Source organism: Camelus ferus, chromosome 10, assembly GCF_009834535.1.
Source record: "Camelus ferus isolate YT-003-E chromosome 10, BCGSAC_Cfer_1.0, whole genome shotgun sequence".
NCBI classification, from domain to species: Eukaryota; Metazoa; Chordata; class Mammalia; order Artiodactyla; family Camelidae; genus Camelus; species Camelus ferus.
In genome coordinates, this window is record NC_045705.1 from 25,967,640 (window position 1) to 25,991,886 (window position 24,247).

The 24,247-nt window shown below is 38.0% G+C and overlaps 1 protein-coding gene across 1 annotated transcript in view; it reads right to left on the reverse strand.

Moving 5' to 3' along the window:
* LRRC4C (leucine rich repeat containing 4C) overlaps positions 1–24,247 on the reverse strand; it is an 876,636-nt gene that overhangs the window by 647,571 nt on the left and 204,818 nt on the right. The window contains 1 exon segment of the mRNA XM_032488484.1: positions 9,399–9,480. The gene's annotated coding sequence lies outside the window, so the exon portion shown is untranslated.

Genomic DNA, 24,247 nt, shown 5'->3' on the forward strand with positions numbered 1-24,247 from the left:
GTGTTTATGTTTAGCAAACCTCTAGGAAAAAAGAAAAAGAAATGAACTCAGAAAATAATCAACCCACTAATAATTAGTAATTATAGAGAATAAAGACAGTCCACGAATTCAAGGGTTTGCAGCATAAAAATATAAAACAAGAGAAACAAGAAGACCTTCAAGGGCAAAGTTCATTAAAACTCAGGCTGTAAGTAGGGATCCAATCAAAGCATGACCAGCACACCCACTGTTAAAAGCCCTGACGTGACGACGGAGTCAGAGTAGGGATTTAGCTGCCCTGTGATTCATTTCAATTAGTCACGGTGGCTATGGAATTAGAGACAAAGACTGTTGTTCTCTCACTGAAACCTCGTAAGCTCTAGGTGCCCATGATTCAGCCTAGAAAGAGAAAGAAGAGGAAGCCAAAGAAATGTGGCAAAAGCTAAGTAACACGCCTTAAAAAGCACCACTAGAGTAGCTAACAGCACAGGGATTCAAATAAGCAAGGAATCAACTAAGCCTTTGAGACAAAGATTTACGCTCGACATTTTAAAAAGGCCCTTGGGGTAGAAAGTGGGTTGAAAAAGCTGCTCATCTCTCCTAGGAGAGCATATTTTCCAAGGTACATTTTGGATGCAACCAAGAATGATGGCGAAAAAAGTACAATATTTGAAAAGGACAAACCAAAAGAACAGAAACTGGAAATTCATGAACAGAGGAACACCTCCAGTAGAGCAGACTTATAGCTTATATCTAATCAAAGAACGTATCCAGTCCTCCAGAAGTGTTTATTCCCATTACCTACCAGCTGTGAGAGGGATCTATCATCTGCCCAGAGAAACAAAACCCACAGGATATGTGTGTGTGTGTGTGTTTATTGTCCCATGGACCATATACATTTTCTCTCTATATATATTAACCTTGGTGTTCTGTCTGCCTGAGGAATGTGCTGCCTGTTAGAAGGTGGACTAATGCTTGTGGAGATCATTGGATATTATCTTTTATCTATTCAAATGTGATCTTTTTAAAATGAAGACCTTGCTCTGTCAGGAATATTTGCAGTTCCAGTCCAAAGACAGACGGCAGGCAGAATTCCTCCTCACTCAGGAGAGGTCAGTCTTTGTTCGATGAAGGTCTTCAACTGGTTGAATGGCCCACTCACATCGTGTAAAGTAATCTGCTTTACTGAGTCTATTCACTTAAATGTTAATCTCATCCAAAAATAATCTTCCCAGAAACATCCAGAATAACATTTGATCAAATATCTAGGTAGTGTGGCCCAGTCAAGATGACAAATAAAATTAACTATCACAGAGTTATTTGAGTATCTGGTGACTAGAGGAAGGTCCACAAATATTTAGTTTTTTTTTTTTTTCCCCTCCTATGTCCTATCTTCATTCCTCCTTCTCAGACTCAGATTCTTCTGTCATCCTCTCTCACTTATAAATTGTAAGTAACTACCCTGGGCCCACTCAATTTCACTTTCCCACCCTCAAGCTCCCATGAAGTTTCACAATACGTGTGAAATTAGGTGACTTGCCTTGACCAGCGAAATACCAGCAGGTTTATCACCTCACTTCTGGCTGGAGATTAACAAGCCAGGACAAGACTGTTGTTCTTTTTTCCTTATCCTAGAAAACCATGAAAGGTCCAGGGAGGATCTGCTCCCTCACCCTGGACTCTGGACTGAAGACAATGAGGAGCAAAGCCCTTGGCTAACAAGCAGTCATTACATGAAACACACGAGAAGGAACTCGTGCTTTTTTTTAAGCCATTGAGATGGTTGGGTTATTTGTTCCACAGCATTATCTAGTCTATCTTGCATTAGAATGAGAACATAACAAGACAGAATGTATACCAAGAGCAATATTATCTTAGGAAGTGATGTCATATGAAATACATAGAGCTAAGTGTTTGGGTTTGGACAAACTTCTGCTAAATTTTGAGACTTTCCCTTTCAAGCTGTGTGACTCAGGTAAAAAATTACTCAGTTCCTCTGACCATTGGTTTTTATTACCTGTGAACCAGAGATAATTATGCATTTCTTGAACTTTTACTATATGATGGGTATTATTCTAGGCACTGGGAAAATAAAGATGAACAAAATGGATGCTGAAACAAAAAAATGATGTGTCTATTGACAAAAAGAACATAAGGTAAGTAAATTCTTAGTCCAACACTTCAAGCACTGTAGCCGATAAATGTATCTGATTTCCTATAAGCTCTTACTTTCATGTAGAAAGATCCTAACCTTCACTGTTAACAGTGCTGATACCACCTGCTAACAGGTGGCTTAAAAAAGAAAGTTAAAATCTAAGTTATTTTTCCTTTAATCAACCTAAATGCCGACAACCAGTCAGACTGGAGTTTCACCAAATTGCATGTTTGCTTTGGCATTCAGTACAAATGCCAAATTCATCACAAGTCTCCAAGGGAAGAGATTGCTTTCCAGCAGGCGTGAGGCTTACTGGGGAGAAAGCCGTCTCTCCTTCTCCCCTGTGACCTCCACGTTCTACACTATGTTCTTTCCTCTTCGTGTGTCCTCAGTAAACACAACCCAGATGGGGTCATGAGTACACAATTAACTAACTAACTAACTAACTAACTAACTAACTAACTAAATAAATAAATAAATAAATAAAATAGATAATAAATGTATGGAAAATATTAATGCTCATTAAGGATGAAGAAAAATCAAATTAATAATAGGAGAGCACTGTCATGTGCTATAGAATGAACGTCTGTGTCCGCCCTAATTCACATGTGGAAATCCAATCCCCAAGGTAATGGTATTTGGAGGTGGGTCTTTGGGAGGTACTTAAGTCATGAGGGTGAAGCCTCCATAATGGGATTAGCCTCCTTATGAGACTCCAGAGAGCTTCCTCTCATCCTCTGCCACATGAAGACACAGAGAAAGGACAGCTATTTATGGACCAGGAAGAGAGGGCTCACCAGACACCCGAATTGTTGGTTCCTAGACCTTAGACATCCAGTCTCCAGAACCATGAGAAATAAATGTTTGCTGCTTAAGCCACCTGATCTATGGTATTTTGTTAGAGCAGCCCAAATGGACTAAGATATCTGATTGGTAAATATTAAAAAAATTATTGAATCACTCTCCTATATTGCTAAAAACTTTATTTGGATATACAGGTGGGCTGTAAAATGCTCAAATTATATGTGTCTGCTACCCTAATATTTCACTTAGGGGGAATTTATTCAACTAAAATATTGAAGGACAGCCCCCAAATTTATGTGCGTGTTCATCCTGGCACTTTCCTGGCAATATAACTTTGGATACAATATACTTTAACATCAGAGTATTAGCTAAATACATCAAGATACAAGTCTACAAAGAAACACCACACAGAATTAAAAAAAAAAAAATTACACACATACTTACTAAAAGGAAAAAAATAGTTACAATAACTTGAAAACTGAGATATGTACATAGAGAAAACATTTGAATGCATCCGTGCATCCGTGATAATGAAAGTTACGTTTAGCAAAAGAGTGTCGTGAGTGTTCAAGTCTTTATGTCTTCTGTGCATGCTGTGCTATTTCTAAAGTGAATGTGCACTGCCGCTTTATAAAATAAAATTGGTCAAAAATAAGGGGATTTTGGTGAAAGTAAAACCTAGCTTATATCTATGTTAGAACAGGCATTGGCCATTAATGACATCATCAGACATTTAGTCCTTACCAGAGGTAAGATAATGCGGACCTGCTGGTGGCTGATCAATTTATGTCACCAACGAAAATCACAGATGATTTTTTTAAGTTGCTACGAAAGACATCCTGAGTACACTAAAAATTCTAGGTGCTTTCAAGAGTTGCAAGAACGCAAAGTATACATGTCAATGCTATACATGCTGAGTTAAAAATGAACGAAATCCAACACTTCTTTCTTTGCAATGACTCATTAGAGAGCTGATTTTCCTATCATGTTATTACAGTCTCTCTGGCAGTCAAAAACGGATTAATAGCAAAGGGAATATTGATTAAAATGTAATTTCTACTGTTGTAACTAAGTGATGTCTTTGCCTGCAAGTGGGAAGTACTCAGAGGCATTTTTTGACATATTTTAGCTCACTTTGGTGTTCCACCCAGAACTTGATTTTGGCTGAATTACTGGGAGAAGCGGTATGTGTATTAGGCCACTACGCAATCATTTTCAAAAAGAAGATGCTATCTCAGAGGGAGGATAATATTTTCATTTACTTTTAATACTTTTTCCTAAAATCAACATAAACATTTTTTTTCTTTGTAAGTTGACCCAAAACATACGTGACTTCAAATATTATTTAAAGATTTAAAAGGGAAATATGGTATAAATATTTTCTTAAAAACACTGTAACTGAAGCAGTGGAATTAACCACTTTCTTTTTGTTTCACTGTCTCAATTTTACAGGATTTTTTTCTAGCAATTTTCATGGACTTCCAGACAGCATTTAAGGGAGGAGGTATAATCTTTCTTTCAGAATTCATTGCCACATTCGTGCACATGCGCACACACACACACACACAAAATCACCAATGTCTGGTAATCTAATCTCCAAAATTAAAATATTAAGGTATCATGGGCTCCTAGCTATTTTATGAATCATATAAAAGAAAAATATTCTGAAAATTAAACTGCTTTGCACTTTAATAAAATGTGCTTCATTGTTAGAGTTGGAAATTTTTTTTTAAAACATGCATCTTAGAATTAATGAAATGTGCTAATTCACTATATGGAATTAAGTGCGTATCAAAGAATGTCATTATCATTGAAGCAATCTATCTTTAAAATTGCATTAAGTATCTGTTTCATTAAATAATCAGTAACATTTATTGAACATTAACTCGGTGGCAAGAATTTTTTTTAAAAGATGTCTAGAAGTAATTATTATAAAACTATGTAGGAATTTGGAAAAATTCTTGGCTTATGGATGCAAATATTGTTTGTGCACTAAGATTAAAACCATATAAATTATCTTTTTGTTTTGTTTATAGTTTCCAAACATTATATGGCATCATTTACCTGTGAAATCTAAAAAAAATGACACAAGTGAAATTGTTTACAAAATATAAACACACTCACAATATAGAAAACAAACTTATGATTACTGGAGGAAAGAGGAGAGGGATACATTTAGAGTTCAGGATTTGCAGATGCTAACTACTGTATATAAAATAGATAAACAACAAGGCCCTACTGTATAGCACAGGGAATTATATTCAACATCTTGTAATAACCTATATTGAAAAAGTGTGTGTGTGTGTGTGTGTGTGTATATGCATAATTTAATCACTATGCTGTACTCCAGAAACTAACACAACATTATAAATCAACAATACTTCAATAAAAACAAAACTATATAAGAAAAGTGAGGTCAATGTACTAAAATTATAAGAGTTCTACGTTCGAGTTATAAACTTATTTTCCTCAATTTCTCAAACTTTCCATATAGGTCTACAATTGCTTTGATAGTTTCGAAGTGGCAACCAAATTTCAAATATTCAAATGCTGTGGAAATGTTTTGGTGGGAGATTATATATAGTACTAAGTTTACTATCAGAAACTGCCTCTCTCCTTTGAACTAGACATTAAAAAAGGTTTGGGGCTAACTTGTATAATTAAATAAAAGAAGCATATTTCTCATTTGAGTTTTTCTCAGATGAAAGAGATCCTATTCTGTTGCTTTTAGACATTTCCTCTTTAAAAACACAAATAATAAAAGCAAATCATTAGAAAAAAATCTCTGACTTGTTGAATGCCAACAGTATCAATATAGCCAAGCTTCTCTTTTGTAAATATGGCCACTCACACCAAATTTACGCCTTTGTCAAGGTCCAAAAGATCTCACCTACTGGCCCCATCAGTCAATTAACCTTCTAAAAGGAAACATTAAATTGGTGAAAGTTTGATTTGCATATCCTGGCACATCTAGTACAACTTCGGTGCTGTCCATCCACACACAAAAAAAGACAAAGTACACCCAACATGGTATCACCTCCTAATAATTCAGTTATTGATTATATTTTAGGGGCCAATCTAAATGTAGAAGGAAACAACAAACATTGCTAATGCAATATTTTCTCATATTTTCTCAGGACCTCTTTCTGTATTGACACTTAGTTCATGCCTATTACTTAAATACTTACACTGAGTTTGCTGTTCACCAGTATTAGTGATCAGATTAAAAAGTTGTAGTCAATATGATGTTAATTAAAGAATCTCAAAAAGAGACATTATACCAGAGTTCTGATAAACAATAACTGGCACACTCAGATTAAGGTAATTTGAAGAGGGTATATTTTAAAAGGGGCTATTTACAAAGAGGTAAACAGGGTGCAGAGAAGCCAGGATGCAGAACTCTAAGCTAGTAAGAAGAAAGGAGTTAAGATCTCTCGGTGACAAGAGAGTGGAAGACAAGGCCGTTTATGCAGACGGCATCTACATATTTCATGTACAGAAGGCAGCCTTGAAAAACACAGACCTGAACAGATCCAGCCAGCTTGAGATGAACTTACAGAGAAGGATCCTGTGGAATGAACACCTCGATCTCATTCTTCCTTTCTTATTGTCTCTTGCTGGGGCTTCCTGCTGGCCAAAAGGGGACTAGAGCCCAGTGATCAAGGCATTGATATAGTAGGTCAGCCTCCAAAACAGAGTGACACAGGGGGAGCAAATAAAGGATGTCCACCTGAACAGCTGCATGGAACCCAGAGAATAGAACTGGGGGTCCTTCTCGGTTAGTGTCTCTGACACATCCCGTACAGAATTAGCCCAATGCACATACCAAATAATTACAGAAGAGGCATAGATCATGCAGTCATCCAAATTACTGAATTAGAGACAGAGAGACCTCCCAAATTAAGTGATTATCAATAAACCTTTATGGTTTCCCTGAATTGACACCATATCTAAATTTTTTAAATGTTACAGCTTTGGGAATTATTTAGGTTTTGCTGAGGTCTCCATGACAAACAACAGTCCTCTGTGTGAGCATCACATAAGCAATAGAATTCAAATTTTAAATCTGTGTGAGGGTCACACGCAAGACTTTTTGCTGGGAGAAAGCAACTTAAATCCACCATATTTTCTTAAAAAAGGTATTTCTCTTTATTTAAAGTTACAACTAAACAGGAAACAGAAAAGTTAAACAGTAAATTATTTGGTCCACAAGTCACTGAGTAATCACTTTGGATTTGCCTAATCTCTTTCCTATGACTGTAAGTTCTCCTCCATGGTTTCACTACATGGAGTCCACAGGTCATCCTGGACGTGGTGTCCCAGAGAAGTCATAGAAGATCAGACCTCGGGTGAATACACTCATATCAGGCTGCAAATACATGTGAGCTGGAGGAAGAAGTGAATCAAACAGTTGGAAGAAGTGACAAATGAGAGCCTATTTTAGAAGGGCAAAAATGAGGACAGCAGGAAGGTAAGTGTAGAATAATTTGTAAATCTCTGTTCAGGTTCCTGAAACAGTTTCTTAGGGTTTTTCTATCTCCTCTTGTGTGCATTTATTGGGTGCATTTAAAGGACCTGGAAGAGAATCTAATTTTCTTAGAAATAATTTAAGCAATGCTGGTCCTTTTATCAAGTGGTTACACCATGGTCTTTACATGTATATGTATGTACATGTATATATAACATACATATGGATAGATATGTCTAATTGTTGATACAAAGGGGTGATAGATACAAAGCACATATATCATGATTCATTTGGCATAGTTTTCTAGAATTATTATTTTAATGATTTGAAATGGTTTATAAAAGGCTATCCCATTGTGTTTTCCCATTTTTATTTTAGGAACAAAATATTTCATCAAAGGCAATACTAACGTGGTTACAGCAATGCTGGAGGACTCTTCAATAGTTAAAGGTATTAATTCAATTCACTAGTAATTACTGACCAATAAACACCTTTTTAAGAGTTACGGGGCTATGGAAATACCATGTGAATTGTCCTGAGCCCTAGGGGCCACGGCCCTGATGAAGTGATGAGGCAAATACAGCTAACAGTAATTAAGATAAATTATGATATAAAATACATGGGAAGTGTTTGAAACTTGGTCATGGATCGAATAATATAGAGAAAGGAGTTACTGTGGTTAGTTATTTTGGTAAGAGTAATTTAAGCAGTGCTTGAAGCAACATTTTCACACTCAGGTAGACAGTGGGAAGTGAAAGGGTGGCTAAAATGAACTCATTTAATTATTGAGCCCCTACCATTTCAGCTATTGTGCTCGGTACTGGAAATACACTGTACTGCAAAATAAAAATAGCCCCTTCTTTTGTTGAATTTACCATGAGTTGGCAAAGGACACTGACTGTTCTGCAGAGAAGTTTGAATGGGTAAAAGGGGCTAAGTGGGGGGAAAACTAAGATACTAGTGAGATGAAGGAGGCTTGTTTTGTTTTGATTTTAGTTGCATGAATTTTTTCCAGGATAAAAAACATAAAAAGCATGTTGATTTTTTTGCCTGTGTGGAAGGAACCAGAAAAATGGAAAAATGCAAATCAGGGAGGAATAACAGATTTAAGAAAGTTGAGATAGAAATGTAAAATGTTAGGATTAAAATCTAATGTGCTTACGAAGTTATTCTGGGAAACAGGAAATAGACTATGGACAGACAAGGAGATATTTTAAGGGCTAAAGAAAAATTCAGTGATGCTCACATCAGAGAGACTCATCTTTTCTAGAAAGCAAGAGGCTGTTTTATCTGAAACTGAGATAATCTGGGGAAGATTTGAGCCCCCAGAGAACTGAGATTTTGAAAAGGGCTGGAGCATCATAGGGCCCAGATGCCACTCAGGACCAGGCAGGGTCAGGCAGCCCGGAAATGCTGACCACCTATGATATGTCGGCAAACATGCACGATCCTTACTTGCATGGAGCATTTGGTCTAGAAAAAGACACAGAAAATAATCAAATAATTAAATAAACACTAACTTGCCAATTGGCAAGGTAAGTATGGCAGGAGAGAAAGAGGACAAGAGGTTTAGAGAGAACTGTCCAATTGGCGGACTTTGGATTCAGGAGGGCAAATAAAATTAAATGTGGTGCCCGATGGGCCAAAATGACAGAGAAAGATCAAAGGAAAGTAAGTGTGGCTCAGTAGGAGTCGGGGAGTGGAAGAAGTAGTATATGCAGCTGTGCTCAGAAAGCAGGCTTTCAAATTTTACGGGAGGCAGAGCAGTTATGAGAGACAGTCACTACTGGCAGAAATGCAATGCATAGCCTTAGAGGAGAAATCAAGCCTTGTCACAGGTGCACACGCAAACCCCACTCTCACCAGTGAGAGCTTGCCCGGGCCGAGGAGCCAGCCATGAACCATCTCAATCCACAGTCTATATCCTCCAGAGTGCCTGAAGCCACATACAAGACAACTTTTCTTAAAGCTGTTAATATCGTACTCACATACATTCAGTGTGTCAGGTGGTCCGGCTTACTTGGCCCCGTTCTCCCTGGGTGATCTCGCAGCCTCGCAATACAGAGAACCATTTCTGGGAAAGAGATAAAATTAAAACACAACATTACATGTAAGGAAGTTAGAAAATAGCCCGAGCAAAATTATTTGAAATTAAAATCTACCTAATGGAGTAACCTACAGGGAACAATTTATATTTCTATATATTTCTCCAAATGTACATTCACTTTACAATACGTCCTGCTTGAGGCTTTTCCCAGAATAGAAAAAGCCTTTTAAAAAATGATAGTAATTATAATATTTGGTTCTGGATAAATATCTCACTTTTTCAAATTTTTCTTTCTACTGGACTGTTCAGCAGGATTTTCCATAAAGGAAAAAAATGGTGTATCTACTGCTATTTTGCCCCCATTTTTCTTTTCCAACTCTATTTTAGTCAAATGAATTTATTCCTCCTCCCCTGAACACCTTCTGCGTTTTCACACATCTACGGTATTGCCCGTGCTATCTTATCTGCCTGCAATGTCATTATCCTTCTGTCCAAGCCTATTTTCTGCCCAACAGACTTACAGTCATTCTTTACTACCCAGCTTAAATATGACCTTTTCCCCCCAGAAGCTGCCTTCCGAATTAATTTCTACCTCATCTATAGTCCCACAGACTACTGACTGTCATTCATTATTAGACTTATAACCAAGGTTCCTAATTCTGTTTCCCTGCCTTTGACTTTAAAGGCAGAGAGGATGTTTTATCTGTGAGAGCTTTTTGTTTTGTTTCGTTTTGGTTTGGTTTATTTTTTTGCTTTTCTCTTATTGTTCTTTTTCCTTTAATCACCATCTTCCCTGTGCACACAATGGATATTCAAATCTAATGAATAATTTCTCCTTACTCTATCTTGGTGTAAATCAGACACAGTGATGCTATAGTTAAGGCCTTACATTATACCAATCTGATACTTCTTTTCAATTAAAACTCTCTTTTTTTTTTTTAAAACATGGTTTCCAAAACATCATTCTCTCCAGTTTTCTGTCTTCAAGTGATGACACTTTCTTAAGTCTCCTCTGAAATTGTTTTCTCATTTCCCCAGCCTTATAATAATGCAGTGCACCACGGCTCACATCTTGAACGTCTCCTATTTTCTATTAGACTAACTCCCTTCCAGATCTAACCCAGCCTTATGATTTTAAATATCACCCTTACGTCTGGGATTGTCAAACTTCTATTTCAGGGCAGACCTCTGCACGGGCACCACCCTGCTTACCTGATAGACCCACTCTGAGTTCTAATAGCCAATCTGAAATGAGCATATTGGAAACTGTGCTTCCTGTCACCCCAGTTTGCTCTGCCTACAGTTTCTTCCCAGGTAATGGCAACTCCATCTTACCACTTTCTCATTCCCAAAACCTTGCCTCCGCCTTTTCTCCCATATTCCATGTCAAGTGTATTAACAAATCTCGGTGGTGTTAACTTCAAAATGGATCCAAAATATGTCAAAATGTGACCACTCTTCTCCACGTCCACTTCTACAATGCTGGTCCGAGCCACTATGACCCCTGTTAAGGTTTTGTTTTTTTTTTTTTTGGACCCCCATTAAGTTTCATCGCAGCGGAGACCTACTTTACCCTAGCCCTTCCTTTTGTCTATCGTTAAAATAGCAGCTAGAATGAGTTCATGAAAAGTAAATCAGATTATGTCTTTTCTGTGCTCAAAAGCTTCCAGTAGCTTTATCTCGTTCTAATAAAAGCCAAACTCTCCAAAAAGGGCCGGTGAAATCCTACACGAGCCGGGCCCATGTTAGCTCTCAGATCTCGCTTCCTGTTCACTCTGCTCACACCACATGACCTCCTGGCTGTTGCTCAGAAATGCCAGGTGCATTTCACCCTCGGGCTTTGCCTCTGCTGCTCCCTCTCCCTGAAAAGCTCTTCTGTGGATCCAGGTGAACTTCTCGCACACCTCCCCTGGTTATTTACTGAAATGTGCCCCTTTTCTCAGCGGAGGGCTTCCCTGGCTACCCTATTAAAAGTGGGACACCCTCTGCCTGCCCTTCTCTATCCTTATTCTCTCCTTAATTTTCTTCAAAGCCCTTGTTCCACCTAGGATACTGTATCTTTCACGTATAGATTTTTAAAAGTCGTTATTCTCATTAAGCAAGCAGAGTAAATAACATGTGACAATCAGTAAAAAATGTTATTTGAGTATCAAAATGTATTCAACAATAGGTGAACAACTTGAATATACAACATAGTTGAGCCTTACTCCAATCCTGATACAATTATGTATTGTGTTACCACTTTCTACACACAGTTTAGTTTGTGATTTTTGGAGATCTGTCTTGGTTCATAAAGCTAATTTGTGGTGAACTCAGGACTAAAGTTGGATCTTTTGATTCTAAAGTAGGCTATTTTCTACCACAATAACTGTTATTAACACCTAAAAATAGGCAACTTATATTTGCCTGATTTACAGCACCAGAAGAAAATCATCTGGTATATATAAAATCTAGCAGCTCTGAGCACTTACTGTATAGAGAGCAGTACTCAAAGGGATTGCCTGTATTGTTCTGTCTAATTCTCAGATAACCCTGTGTGGTTGCAGCTGTAAGTATCCCCATCTAAACATGGAAACACAGGCATAGGGAGATTAGGTAATTTGTACAAGGACACACAACTAGTAAATGGTGAAACTGACTTAGGCACAGTTGTGACAAAAAAATTTTTTTTTATTCAAAGTTATGTTTTTTCTTTTTTTATCCAGTTTCATTGAGATATAATTGACATATAACATTGCATACATTTAAAGTGTATGACATAATGATTTGGTTTATGAATTTTTGTACGGCCACAATATACATGATTAACACAGTAAATTTAGTTAACATCCATCACCTCACATTGTGGCAATTTTTTCCTTCTGATGAGAACTTAAAATTTATTCTCTTAGCGACTTTCAAATATACAATTACTGTGTTTTTAGCTACAGTTATCATGTTGTCATCCTCAGAATGTATCATTTGGAGCCAATACAGCAGAGTTCCCAAAGGCCAGTCACTTTGACACCTAACTGTAGAAGTTTAGTATCTGGAAGCCTCATAATGAGTTTAAAAAAAAAAAAAACAAGAGTAATTGATAACATTCTTTAGGACCTGATTACTTTATGGTATCTAGTTACTGGAGACAGACTAGTTACTATGTGTCCTCAGTCATTCACTCTTCATAATTGCCTCTGTGGATTGATTCATTGTAATGTTGGAGCGTAATAGCAGTAATTCACTCTGTGATTACCAAGAGCGAGTGAAACAGTTATGACAAATATCAATCTAATTGGAAGTGCCACTGCTAGAGTCACTTAAAAAGAATCACTGGAGAATGTTCCATCAGGAGTGATGGTGCCTTATTAGCAGGGTGTGAAGATGAATGAGCAGACCCTGGGTCCTCCTCCAGTTCTGACAGTTTGTTTCTTTCTGATAAACAGCTATTCTGTCAGGGAAAAGAAAAAACCTTAATCTCCCTCTGACCTTTCTTCATTTGGTTGAGAGCTCTACAATGATTCTGAATTGTCATAGAAATAAGTTCCAGAAGAAGGATGGGGAAGCCCTATGGCTAATTCACTCTGCATGATAACAAACTAAGGAATTGCTTTAGAATACTGCTTATCCCACACCAAGTAGAGACTTGATTCAAGTCATTAGCATTACAATAAAAATTACAGCAGCAGGTAGACTATGTTGAACATGTTCATACTATTATTTTCATAATTTTATGGTAAGCATATTACATGATTTATTTTGATTTGGTGTTGTACAAATTGGTTTGGAAATGCCATTGGTTAGTTTGAGCCAGGTAGGGAATCTTAGGTAAATAAACATGACAATCCCCCCCCCCCAAATAATCTAAGTGAGGCAGACTCGAGAAAACTGAGGCACAAAGAAGATAAGGGATGGTCCCAGATCAAATAATTAACATCACAGTTGAAGAACTTCCTCCTGGCCCTCCACCATTCTTCTCACCAGGCTACTCTGCCTCCCACTGCCCCCTCAGTCTCTGTGTCTTGATCCTCAAATGGAGAGACTTATTTAAATGTATGAATTTCAAGCTCTTCTTCAACTAGAAAATGCTATAATATAATGATTCTTTCTTGCAAATATATGCTATTAGACACAACTGGGAATTGATACAATTCCACAAGCCTACTGAAGGTGAGTGAGTGGGTGGCCACATAGGGATGGGGCCAGTAGACAAAATATTATCCAGATATGAAAATGATAATCATATAATTCCATAGTGCTATATAAGCATGTTCATGATATAATATCACATGGAAGAAGGGCTTTTCAAAATAGCATATTTTCTATAATTACATGCATGCTATATGTGTCCATGTACAAGGATGAGATGAAAAAACATAAAAAAAATTTTTTCTCATGGTTTATTGGGCATGATGTAAGACTGAGTGACATCTTCATTTTGAACATTAATGTTTTTACAAACTTGTTTGTGATCTGAATTTTGAAAGTGAGATTTAATTGTAAAAATGGCATAATGACACTTCTGAAATTCAGAGATGCTGTGGTTCTGTTGCTCACATAAATGTAGCCAAAAACTACCTCCTCAGTGCTTGTTATAAATGACTCTTAAGAACCACTTTCAAATTGCTATATCTTCTTCAAGCAAACATAAATCCTAGCACACATGCCAGTTGGTAATTAATTCTTAAATACTTAGTTTTTTTTTTCCCTTAGGGATCATCTTACTGTATGTAAGGAATGGATAGCCTTAAAAGTGAAAAATGTCCTTATTTAGTCATTCACTCATCCATTCACTCAACACGCTGTTATTCAGTGCTCATTGTTTTAGGTACTATTTTAAAAGCCGAAGATGTAACAGAAAATAAGAAGCTAGTTTGTAGCTAGCTTTGGGCCTGTAACAGTCCAGAGTTTAAAGTTATCTCTATGAAAAGGGAAAGGGCTCAAGAAAGGATCTGAAACAAATTTATTCCCCTAGTCCTCACTGAAAATGCAGTAAAGTGGAGAAAGTTTAGAGTCTTGTTCCTCTGGCAGCTCTCTGAGCAAACATTTACAGGAAAAAAATGTCACAGAAAATAATTTAGAAAAGCTTTGTAACTATGCTCCCTTTACTCAATCGCGTAGGCATTGGAATATCTGTTCCAGCAGTAAGAAAATATCATGAAGGCAGAGGCTAGTTTAGTTCACTAGTTTATCTCCAGCACCAAGGACAGTACCTGTGCTGTGTCCATGAGGATCCAACCAAACGGTTCTGTTTATGCCACTTGCTGGATTACCTTGTTACAAAAATGCGTCAGATTTGGTTCTACTTCTCAAGGGCATTAGTCAAGGTGGATAATTATAGTCATTTATAAAGAACCTACTATTTGGCAGACATATAACGTATGCTTCTATTTTAATCTCATGTCGCCACAGCACCATCGCTTTTTTGCTTCACCTCACTGTGTCTCAGTTCCCTCATCTGTAAAACTGGAATTACAGTACTGAGCTACTGGAGTTGTTGTGAGGAGTGAATTCCTGGTATAAATAAAGTGTCCATCAAAGTGCCTAGACTCACACTATGTAACATACAAGTATATGGAAATATACCATTATTTGAAGCTCCTGATAACACTGAAATAGATTTTATTATCTCTGTTTTACAGGAGAGGAAACAGATACATGGTTACTTGGCGATCTGACCAAGAAGTCCACAGTTCATACATTGCTGACTCACTGGGTTTAGAAATGTTTCTCCAGTCTTAGGTTCTCCTGCCCATATCCTTGATGACATAAGTCAGACTTTTACCACTTCCTGCTTGGACTTTGTCAGTGACTAGCTTCCACACCTGTCTTTTTCTGGTTTTCTCTACCATCCTCTACATTTTTCACACTGTCTCCTTTTGACATTTTTTTAAAATATACATTCAGTTTCCTTCCTCCTTCCTCCCTTCCTTCCTTCCATAGATTAAAGTTCTATGATTCAGTAGATTAATATTCAAACTTTATAGTCAAAACTTTAGACAGCTGAACTAAGACTAGGTAGTCTGCAAATTAGGCAGATCTGAGTTCAAGTCACTGATGATCCAGTTACTAGTTATACAATCACCCCCAAGTTATTTTACTTCTCTGATTCCTAGTCTCTCATTTGGAAAATGGGGAAAACAGCATTTAAGACTTAATTTTTCTTTCACATAATAGACACTCAGTAAATGATATTTATTATCATTATCTACAGTAAAAAACCCCAAAATATATTTAGAAGATCACATACACAAAATTCTAAAAGAGATCCCAAATATGTAAAATGAAATAAAACAAGGTAAGAAAGTGTCTGGGGTCACGCAATGGCATAGAATTTCAGTTGGTGGCCAAACTGGTGTAATTTTGCGTGAAGAGCAAATTTAATTATAAATGGACTATATAACCAGCCTTTGCTTTTACCATAAATAACTCAACAACAAAGAATTAGCAATAATAAGTTCTAATACATTCTGATGTGTATGGATCAGGACAGGTTTGTAATGGGTACGGCAGTAATGAATAGAAATGTCCTATATCCTACTCCTCACTTGAAATATTAAGAAGAATTACTGTCTGAATTTATAGCTCTCTAAGAATACACTTTCCTACTAATGAGTGTTCTCATATAGATTTTACACATGCTTATGTTAAATATAGGCTAACTGACAGAATATTTTGAAATGCTCAGAGTGATTAATCAAGGCTGCTTCATTTAGTGATGAGAGATATTCAGTGAGACTTCAAGATTTCAACTTTAGTTAAATTAAGTTCATAAGCATAAAAACTCATTTGAATTCAGGAAAATATTTTGGGCCTTTGGAAGCTAAATGGCAGTACTCTGAAACACAAACCTAGCATCTGTGACCCTAAGCTGATGTCCAGGTAACTTTACACTGACTAGCAGTGTTGGCTGAGAAGTAAACACAGTGTTCTGCTTGTCTGGACTTAAATAAACTCATGTGAAGTAACATCGTAACTTTAGCATTCATTTATCCAGCTGCTCATTAAATCCTAAGTACCAAGCAGTATGCGAAGGACTAAAAATAAAAGAAGTAATACAATGTTTTCCTAATTTGACTGGCCTCATAATCTAGCTAGGAGCAAGAGAAAAGTGAAACAGTACATGTGATATTTTATTTGTGATGTATGTGTACAGGGTAGAGAAAGACACCCTTTAGGCTATATTTGTTCAGGTCCACCAAGAGGCAGACACTAAGATGGGAATAAAAACATCAGAAATGGACTGGGAATACCTGTGAAGCATAATGTGGGAATGATCAAGAGAAAGAATGGCGAGCTTTAAGACTACAGCAGAAGTCTGATGTGTGTGAAGGAGAATGGAAGGAAAGAAGGTGGGCTGGAGAGATTCCGGAACTGCAGTGCATTTTAAAGAGAGGTTTGGCTAGGCCAGTGGGAAGTCCTTGAGCTGCAGTTCCCCATTAGAGGAGTCCTGTGTTTCTTAAGAATGGGCCTGAGCCAGCAGCACTCATTGGCTGGGAGCAGTGCGAGGGAAGCACAGCCCAGCAGCAAGAGCCCTGGTGGACACAGGAAGCAGCAGCGTGGGCTGTCAATCAGTCATGTTCCCAGCAGCAGGCCAGGTGGCATGCTTTGACAGCTGCCACCTTTGAGCAGCTAGTTTTACTTGTGCACTAGGACTTCAGAGACGGTGCTGGAAGATGAACAGGAAGTCACAGGGTAGACAAGACGGGTAAGTGCATTCAGGTATGAACCAATGCAGAAAGACAGAAAACAACATGGCAAGCACGGGGGAGTTCCAAGTAGTGCATTACACTGGAGGATGTATCCAAAGGCGTTGGTAGGCAGTGCACCAAGAGGTGAAATGACAGAGGGAGGCAGGATTCCAATCAGGGAGAGCCAGGCAGGTTCTACAAAGATGTAGGCGATGTGGAATCAGTGAGGGATTCATGCTGGGCACAGACAGTGTGGGATCTGCGTTGCAGAAAGAAACCTGAAGGACAGAACGTATTCAGATGGAGAATTCAATGAAGTAAAGGAGAGGGAGCTACCAGTAGTAAAGACAAAATAGTATCACACAGACCTGGGTCCCCATACCAGCTCCACCACTTACCAACCATGTGACTGTGAGCAAGTCATTTCACGCCCCAGAGTCTCTATGACTAATTTCCTATATTGGCAAAGACACACTTAACGTACTTCACGGTGACAGGAGGATCTCAGGTGTAAAATGAATAAGAACACACTTAGGAGCTCAGGTGTTGAAAGTAGATGCAAACCTACATTCATATTATGGCCTAAATGTGTGACTTTAGTCATATTTTATGTAAACTTCTGTAAGCTTCAGTTTTCTTAAATATAAACTGGTAACAAAATCACCTCCACCTCACGGAGCTGTTCGCTATCAGGTGACATGTAAGTCAGATGTAGCTTACTCCTTGGGGGTAGGAAATGCTCAGTGACTGAGTGCTGGGTGCTGTGCTCGGTGCGCTGCTCACAGAGTCTCTGCAGGCAGGCGGTTTTCTCTCGCTGAGTTTAGAGGAGCATATTGATGCTTGAAGAGTTTAAGTAAGTGGCTCACAGTCGCACAAATGACTCTACTGGGTTACAATTCTCAGTCGCCTGACTTCAAAACCCATATTCCTAACCATGATTCTCCATTATGCTCCATTCCAACACTTTAAAAAAAAAAAAAAAAAAAAACACCTTCCTGCCAAAGAAAATGCAATTCTAAGAACTCGCTGTTGGCTATGGTTGGGTATCCTTGTATTACTAGAAGGCTTTAAAGCTGAGTTAGGGACCATTTAAACAAAGCTTCCTTGTTGGCTCCAAGAGAGTTTATTCAGTTTTTAACAGACATCACACAGATTCTTATAAGCTGGGTTCCACCATTTGGAACGGACTTCAGTTGGTAGAGGGGCAGGGTGGTGCAAGCGGGTGGGGAACCGTTTATAAAAGTGATGAAGGCAGTTGTTTCCAAAACTATCTCCCCATATGGAGAGGTCTTTAACGTGTTCACATACATTGTTCTCTTCATTCTAGTGAGAAATACCCTTCACTCCCAACAGAGCGCAGTCTTGATACATATAATCAAAACCTATGAAAAGCTGGACCTATTATGTTAGGTCTACAGAGATTAGGCACAAGGTTCCGATGCACTTAGCCCTCCTTCTTCCCCATCTCGACTTCCAGAGAAAAGAGTGACCTGATTTTACTCCAGGCTCTGACATACTGTATTAGGCAAAATACTTGACTTCCCTAAGCTTCAGCTTTTTTAGCTGAAATTGCACTATTTTAGATTGCCTTCGGTACTAAACGTAAACACTGATCATTATGTCTAGCACCTCTTAGCTACTTCACAAATATTAGTTTCCCTTGGATGAGTTGTAAAGAATCATTCTCAAAATCAACAGATTATCAGAGGATAATTCTATCAGTAAACAAAGGGAGTATCATATTACTAGCTGGGGAAGAGTTTAAGCCTTCATGATTAGTATTTGTATTAAAAGAAGACACTTAGAATTATTTAGTATTCACAGATCTCTCAGCAATATAGTTGGACCATATCCTTTGAGGAGAAGAAATTTCATCTGCCTCTATCAGTTGTGAGATTTTTATTTTCAAGAATAATTGTATTGACCTCCCCTGTTGAGGGAGTTCGCCTTCAATACAGAAACCTATACAGCTGCAAGACTTGCACAACACAGATCCACTATTTCCCCAGCTCCATTGGAAAGGAGGCAAAGACACTGCCTCTGGCATAAAGAAACCCATGGGCTGAAGTGCTTGAAGTTTGCTGATCCTGTGAACAGAAGCTTATGCTGGACAATTTATCTAGGACCTCTGTCTCCCAGAAACTCTCTGCTGGGGGAGGGACATGGGTTCCTGAGGTGGCTGCCCTTCCCCTGCACCTCTGGGAAGCTGGACAGTGCAGGGGAAGACTTCCAAAGCAGCTGGCTCTCAGTCCTTGGATGATACTGCAAACATCTGATTTGTCTGATCCAATCACTTGATCATTTCTTTCCCCTGAAATTATGCTCCAGGAAAGACCTTTTTGGAGAGTTTTGAAGCATAAGTCAAAACTGTTATCTTGTTCTTGGTAATCTTGGCCCATATATTAACATTTAACAACACTTGACTTTGGACAAATGCTTGTCAATAAAAAGAGATGGCACGTTTTAAAATATAGACTCCGGCATCTTCCCTATTCATCTCAGCATGTACGTCCTCAGTGCCACTATGCACGTTGGGCTGTGCACTGAGGCTCGTTTTGCCTGTTGTAAGAACCGTGCTCTCCTCAGTGACATTCACCTTGGCCATCTCTCTCCTCCACCGGCCATCCTCTACCAGATCAGCCAGTGAAGCACCTGTTTTTTCTAATTTGATACAAATTTATTCTGGCTAATTTAGTACAGGAAGTAAAGCAAAATAACCTTTAAATAGACTGTATAAACCCATACAAATTATAAGCATTTGAATACAATCTTACCCCTTAATACATAGTATGCCCTGGAGTTCTTATGACCTCAATTTAAAAACCCATGAAATGGGTACCAGTCACAGGCATAAGGATGCATATAAATTCTTTTAGAGATCCTTTCAAGATAGATCTTTGCTGTTAAAAGCGAATCAGTGGTGGCATCTAGAAATTCAATGTCTTCAAGAAAGGAAGGGACGATGGTATACAGTAGCCCCTTCCCTGCCTTATAAACTGGTTTTGATTTTGCTGTTTCAGTTACCTAAAGTCAATCACAGTCCAAAAAATATCAAGTGAAAATTACAGAAATAAACAATGCATAGGTTTTAAGTTACATGCCATCCTGCGTAGCTTGATGAAATCTCACATAGTCCAGCCCTGTCCTGCCTGGGATGGGACTCATCCTTTTGTTCAGCTCATCCTGCCCGATGGTCACTTAGTAACCTTCTCAGTTATCAGATCGACCTTCGGGGTACCACAGTGCTTGTGTTCCAGTAACTCTTATTTTACTTAAGAATGGCCCTGGGGCACAAGAGTAGTGATGCTGACAACTTGGATTCGCCAAAGAGAAGCTATAAAGTGAATATTTTAACTGAAAAGGTGAAATTTCTTGACTGAAGGAAAGAAAAGAAAATTATATGCTGAGGTCCTACCCACAATGGGGCACCATGTTGCTTCTGAAGAGCATTCAAGCATGAAACAAGATAATCTCTATACTCCACCAGCTCTAAATGTCCATGACCAGGGGATTGCTCCATTACACCTCACATCTCCTTTCCTTCTTTTCTCTTTCCTACACCCTCATTTATTCAGTGTCTACCATATTCTTGGCACTGGCAAGAGAAAGGAGAAAAGACAGATATCCCTCCAAGTTGAACACCTCAGCCTGACCTGCTAAAACCCTTTCTTTCTCAATCAGATGCCATTTATCTATGTCCTTGATATGCACAATGAGATGTAATTTTCTCTTAATCTCAAATATACGTGAACTTTTTTACGGGACTGATTACTTTTGTCTCTTTTTATTGTAAAGATGGTTCTCACTTGTGTTTCCCCATCTGTTAGATTATAATATCATCAAATTCAGAACTTCCCCATTGGTCTTTGCATACACATCGAATTCTGTAATAACAGATATGATATAAATTGTATATTTCTAATTACTGTAGTAATACTATGCAGTACAAAACTAAACAATACAAAAAAATCTTTATAAAACCCAACAAAAGTGTGTAAGTAAAAAAGAATGTTTCATCTTGTCCCTCACTGCCCTCTTAACCCAAGTAAATTTATTTCTCAGAGGTAGGTGACTGAAGCTGACATTCTGGAAAATACTTTTCCAGAGTTTTTCTGTAGACATACATACACATGGAATCATTTTGATTTTATTTTTTGGAGAAGACAAAATTATCAGATCCTGATAAACATATTATTTTGCAATTTGCTTTTTTTAACTTAATATATCTTAAGCATCTTTTCATGTCAGAACATAGAGAACTCTCACATTCTTTGTCAAGGCTGTGCAATAGTTTGGATGAATAAATGGATGAAATCAGTTCAGGAAGAGCCCAGATAAGCTCCTAGTATCTAATATCCTTCCACTAAGGTGAAATATTAGCTGCAACATAGAGAAAGTAATGGAAATAATGCAGCACTGTTCTTATTGAAATAAGTCCATTGTAATATATAATAAAATCTGGAGGGTAGAGACAGGGAGGTAAGCTGTGTATTGATTTTCTCGAAACTTTGACAGTGAATTGTTTTGTGTTATTTCTGCTAAGCTCTCAAATAAAAAGCTACCAAACAGAAAGAAGGCTTGTTTTCCAAAACTCTTCCCAGATGAAGAGATGGATTCTATGTCAAGGTATATTGCCTAGGATGAGACCACTGGGTTCAATACTGAAACACATATTGGGTGACGTGAACTGCATTCTTTTGTGCTTGTTAGTTCGGTCTGACAGGGAGGAGGAAACTAGGGGAGAGGGAAAAAACAGAAAAGATTTTTTTTCCTGATGCAAAAAGGTAGTATAGATATAAAAAACAAGGCGGGCTTGGAGGAAAGTAGGTCACCAGCATGTGTTTACACAGATTTTATTATGTACATAAATTGTACATATATCCATTTTGCTGCCTAGAGTTATAGAAAAATTAATATGCTGACATTTAAATATTTTAACTTATATCTTATCTCTGGAGAATTTGGACAATATCCACAATTGTGTGCAGCAAGTCCTACCATAAAAGAATCCTTTATGAACAAGTGATCACTAAAGGGTACTAATCCTAAAAGAGAGTGCTCAGTTAAGGGGCGTTTTAAATATAAAATTAAGAAGACGATCAGACGTGACAATATCCCAGTAGGACAAGAAGACAGAACTAGTGATGACAACACTATTGATAGTCAATCTTTAAAGAGTAGAGCACGGGGTCTGGGAGCTTAGTCTCTGCAGGAGGACTGCCTCAGGTTTCCTTCTGGTCCAGTTACTTCCTGGTTTTACAGCCCTGGGAAAGATATTTAATGTCTCTATGCCTCATTTTCCTAATCTGTGAAATGGGCATAAAAGTAATTATTTCAAGATTTGGTCTCAGGGTTCAACAAGTTTGTACACGCAGTGTTAGATTATTATTATTTTTATCATGGCTTGCTTAGAAAAGTTAGCTACTGTTCATTTAATGCATACGTGGGATGCAAATAATGCCCAAATCTTACATGGTATTCTCTTCATCCTTTCAAGGCTATTATTAGGTAGACATTACTATTCTGATGGTTAAGAATGGTGAAATTAGCAATCCAAGTGACAGAGAAACATACACAGATAGAACAGCTAGGAAGTCAAAGAAGAGGGATAGTATCCAAGCCTTTGCGACTCCAATAGCCAGTCTCTGGAGACCACAAGACTCCTCCGCAGAGACAACACCATCAGGGTTTATTTTGGAGACTTGGGAAGCATGCAGACTAGCTTTGGAGACTGGCTTTGACACTTAGTTTTCCTTCTCCCCTTTTTATTCCATGTAATTCTTTACTCTGAAATTGACATTGACTTAGAAGTTCTAATACTTTTCCTCTTTTGGCCATGCGTGTGCTTCCTCTGAACTCTCTCACCCTTTTAATCATGGTGTTTTCTCTTTTTCTAGAATTATACATTGTTGTATTTGAGGGGTACCCCTTCAGCAATGGAAATGTCAATTATGTAAATACTTCATTGAGACTGACTTAACAGGAAGCCCACCAGGTGCATCTATGGTCAGGGAGAAGCAGAACAGATGGACAGAGGTCCAAGAAGCTTCAAGAGGGACCTCCCTTGTCCGTGATCCTAAGCGCTGGGGATGCTGTTCTTCCCACAGAAGCACATCACAACAAGTCATTAAATTTATTCCTGTACTTGCAAGCCAATAGTTTACTCAAGGCAGCTCTGCATAACTCCGTCTGTCCCTGGCATAAACTTCTTACTTTCTAACTCTGATCACAAACACATGGGCACCCACATACACGTGCATGAGGCACACATGTTTTTGTCTGTATAATTCAGACGCTTTTACTCCTACACAGTTGCAAAATCAACTACTTAAAAACAGGGTAAATACAGCCCTCTGAATAAAATGGTGCTAATAAGCATGCAAAGGAACTAATAAGGAGGGCTTCATAAAATAACATTTTTTTCTACAATGCTTTCTTCTTTAAAGTATAATGACTTTTTTTTTTTAGATTTGAGACAGTACCCTACTTTCATAACACAGTTCATTAAAAAGCTCTCCAGAGAGTGATCCTATTTAGAAATTACAAGCTCTTATGAAAGAAAAGTAAGGGAAGTTTGGAAAAGCAAATTATTTGGTCTGCATAGTAATAGTTCCACAATTTATTACCAAGATTTTCCCTTTTCCTGACTTTTACAGGATGAGCAGTGGGAAAGGTATGTACCACCTACTCTTCAGTTCCAAACATGAACCGCATCTCTTTAAGAAAGGCCTCCTTGACTCCTCTAACTCATAGAAATGATCCTCACCTTCTCTGGACCTCTGAATATATTGCATTATAATTTGCCTTGACACCTTAATGAAGATGCGAAGCTGTGTGTAATTTCATAGACCTATTTTCCTCATTAGATTTTACATTTCGGAAAGGTATCCCAATGACTTACACATCTATCTTCAGGCTTTCAACCTTCTGTTCATGCTACTGGATACACTGAATACTTAACTGATGCCCTGTAGATAAAAATGAACCAATGAGTAAACCAGCAAGGATTCCCCAACCAGTTTGTCATAAACAGCGGGAAACTTCCAAAAGTTTCAGCTGCAGGCAACAACTTTTGGGCATTCTTGGTCCTTTCAATACCATTCTTCCTTGTTCTAAAGTAACAATCG